The following is a 4,311-nucleotide window of genomic DNA, read 5'->3' as shown; positions in this document are numbered from 1 at the left end:
ATTAACATTGATATATATCAAATTATTTAAATTGATAATCACTTGGAAACAAAAGTAGTATAATGTTTTTTTCATTTTATTAATATTTTTAGGATAAAATATACATTTTATCTTTAATATTTGCAAAATTTTTTTTTAAAATACTCCTAAAGTAGGTTTAGTTTCAATTCAATTTTAATATTTTAATTTTAATTTTAATTTTAGTCACAATTAAAAAAGATTATATTACATATTTTTATTGTTAAATTTATAATTAGTCATTGATAATGATATATAAGAGAGATAAAATAAATAAAAAAATTAAAAAATTAAAAAAACTCTTTAATTTAAAAAAATATTTAAATTTAATTACAATAAAAAAATAATATGTAACATATTTTACTTATAAAATTAATAATATATAATATATTTTATCATAATATTCTCTAATAAATCTAGCTAAAACATGTGCTACCTGTTACAGACTTACAGCATCTAGGAGTTATACTACAAGAAAATATTGGTTGGCGCACGCACTTAATTCTAAATAGATTGGTTGACCTCCAAATTTTATCATTAACTATTTACAAAAAATAAATAAATAAACTTTCATAAAAATATAATTTAATCGATAATTATTAGAATTGAATCCATAACTAAACTAATAAAATTACTAGATCATCGAATTATTAGTTTAAATAGAAAGTTATACAAAAAAAAAAAAAACTCAAAAAATACAAAATTTAAGTTATTTATCAAAAATAGATGCAGATCACTAGAAATAATTTTTTTAATATCAGTTAAAGAACAATATTAAAAGTAATAAAATAATGAATTGATATTTTATTTTGTATAATTTTAAATCTTTTGAATTACTGCTTAAACTGTTTGATTGACTGCGTTAATTAATAACAATTTTCAAAATATCCTTATTTTATATTTATTTTTCCTAAAACAAATATGACTACGGACAAATTCTATAAGTTTTACTAATTTATCTGACACTTGATATGTATTTGTCTCTTTATTTAAAGAAGAAGTAAGTACAGACAAAATATTTTAAATTGTTCGAAATAAACATAAATATATACTAAGAGTTCTAAAATATTAGAGAGATAGAGATGAAAAGGTATAAATTTTTATTTTATTTCACATATTTTTTCATTTTTGTAATATTCATTTATTACTTATATGATTGTCACAGAAAAAGCACATTAATAAAAGAAAGATATAGAATATAGTTCATAAAAGAAAAGATGTCTCATATATTCATAATGTTTATGTTGTCCACGTAACTATTATTTTAAAATTGTCTACTTCTCCTTTTATATATATTGCTAAATTTAAAATCATCATTATAATAGAAATCTAGTATGTTTGTAGGAAGCGATTGAAAATATTGAAAGTCACGATGAATCCTCCAATAAACTTTCATAAAATAATTCGCTTGTATAAGTAGGATGAGTAGTGGTGTAGGTTTTAGATTATATCCCACCTAATTTTTTGATAATACTGCACAACAATTAGAATTAGAATCTGATTCAAATAGAAGAGTATAAAAAAAATGAAAAGTCTAGGGGCTAGTAACTTTGTTAAATTCTGGCCAACATGTAACCAGCAAAGAAAAGTGAGCCATTAGATGAAATCTCACACCATTAAAACCATCATTGATGGCTAATTGATGACTACAAATCACAAAAGTTACTGGCTCCCTAGTATTTCTCTAAAAAAAATTGTCAAATTAAAGACAGAGATAGTAAAAAAAAAGATTAAGAAAATGATGATGAAAAATATTTTGAGATATCTTATTTAACAATTAAAAAATGATTTGTCACCTGACATTTGACATTGGTGCAGAACTGGATTTTTTGAAGAACACACCAATTTTATTGCTTATAAGACTATTTTCTTTAAGAATCATGACATGAAAAAAAAACTATAAATTTGAATCAAATAAAATAGATACTATAAAAGTTTATTTGATTTTGTCTTTACACAATTTTAATTTGAAATATAGCAACAACTACAACTTGGGCAAAAAGGATTTACAAGCGAAATTCTGTTTTGCAGTGATTATTCTAATAGTATGTAAAAACCGTTGCTAATAGTTTAGCAGCACTTAATATTAGAGTGATTAGCCAACCATTACTATTTGTTTTGTGATGATTAAAAACTGCTACCATCTGACTTAAAAACGGTCATTATTTGCCGCAACTATTTTAGTGTAAACTATTGGAAGGAAAAGAGAAAATCAAAGAAATAACAAGAATCTGAACTTCTTAAAATGTAAGATAGAATACTTTATTATGAAATCAATGAATACAAGTATAGTCCCTGTCCTTATATATCATACTACTGCATATTACACTCATGCTAACTAATTGTCCTAACAGATTTAGTTAGCTGTTTCAGAATTAATAGTTATATAACGGATATTATAACGTCTTCATTATTTAGCGATGCAACAATGATAGGGAATCAACATTATAAAAAAAAAAGTATAAGTAGACAATAAAATACTAAATAATATGAACAATAAATATATTGGATGTTCATTTTACTAGGTGTATGGATGGTTACTTAATATTAAGATTTAGATGGTTAATTTAAAAGTATAGTATATTTTTATTTGATTGGTAGTTGTTCATATTGTTCAAGATGGTCATTGTTTACCTAACACTCCCCTTATAAAAAACATTTTCAGCCAACAACTATTGAGTTGTAAAAAAAGTCCAATAAAACAAACAGAAATTAAAATAAGAGTACTTTTTTAAATTAATTTCTTACTTTTTTTTAATATCTCAATTTCATCCATCTATTTTTAGTCATCAGTGATCACTGTTTGTCGTCGGCCACTATCACCTTCGACCACCTTAAATTTTAAACACTAAATTTAAATTTTAACTCCTAAATTTTAGACTATATATCCTAAATTAGTTTTTTGTTTCATCCTCCAAATTTTTTATTTTGAATATTTTTATTATTTTTAGTTTTAGAGGTTTCTTTTTAATTTTCAATTTTAAGTAATGAATATTGACAAATTAAAAAGTGTTTGACTCTCAAAATTTTTTCTTTCTGGTAAGGTAACATGAAGCAAACATTTTTGGTGACTCCTACTGCGGTCCCAAAACTTTGAGGTGTGGTTTTTCGATGTTCTACCTAACAGATTTTATTCTAATCTCGATATGTGAATAATGAGAAATGCGAATAGCGTAAATCATAGGTTGTATTTTAGGTCACTAATCATTTAAAACAAGAATTATATCTAATTAATTTTAAATTTAATTTTTAAAATTAAAATTAATTTCCATTTTTTAACCTATTATTTAGGTTATTAAAAAAAATGTCCCTCTATACTTTCTCTTTTAACAATGTAGAGATACAGAGTAAGAGAAAAAAAGTAATGTGGGTCTCTCTTTTTCTTTTTTCTTTTTTTCTTCTTTACAATGAAAACACTCTGCATACTATATATATATTTTATCTGTGTATGTGAGTTCCCATCTAATTTATAAGGTGGTGGGTTACAATAATCTACGCGTAAATTATTATAAGGTAAATAAAGCCAAGTTATACTCTTATAATATACCACATATCATAAGCGTTTAAAATTAAAACAAACAAATTATATATTAGAGACATGATTATGTATAAACTAACTCAAATATAACAGATGTGTTGGAGTTGAAACCAACGAAAACCCCCTAAAAAGAAAGATTAAATTCACGAAAATCACATCACAAGATAAAATATTATTTAGTGAGGATTCCCTAATTATTCATTAGTTAATTAAACGTATAATTGACTAAATGAGTATCTTCTAGTATATGCATAAAGTTTAGTTGGTCACATTTAGTATAATAATTATGCTAAATTATACTAAAATAACTGCTAAAATTAATTATTAATATAAAATATACATTAAAAATGAATTAAATTAATACATATATCTATATATAAATATACGATGACTGAATTTGGTAACTGATTTTAATGTATACTTAGCATTTCTATAATACAATATATTTCCGTTAATATGACTTTACACATATCAAAATCTAATTTTGTACCCTTAATATAAGCTAAAAAATGAAAAGAAAAATAATGTTATTTTATGTGTTGTAACCATCCAGTTTTAATGTAAAACAGGTTATAAGTTATAACATATGAGAGAAACTTATTTCCATTTTGTATGAGGAATTGAGGACAACATTTTTTATAAGCAAAATTTAGGTGGCTAGGCACATATCTGGTCCGAAAAGGTTAAGATATAGCTTCAAATTCAATGTGGATTTAAACCGACATCTTTATGGGAGTGGATCCTCTCCAGTGAAT

Source organism: Arachis hypogaea, chromosome 3, assembly GCF_003086295.3.
Source record: "Arachis hypogaea cultivar Tifrunner chromosome 3, arahy.Tifrunner.gnm2.J5K5, whole genome shotgun sequence".
Lineage (NCBI taxonomy): Eukaryota > Viridiplantae > Streptophyta > Magnoliopsida > Fabales > Fabaceae > Arachis > Arachis hypogaea.
The sequence above is the reverse complement of the archived record's forward strand: the minus strand, read 5'-3'. Positions refer to the sequence as shown.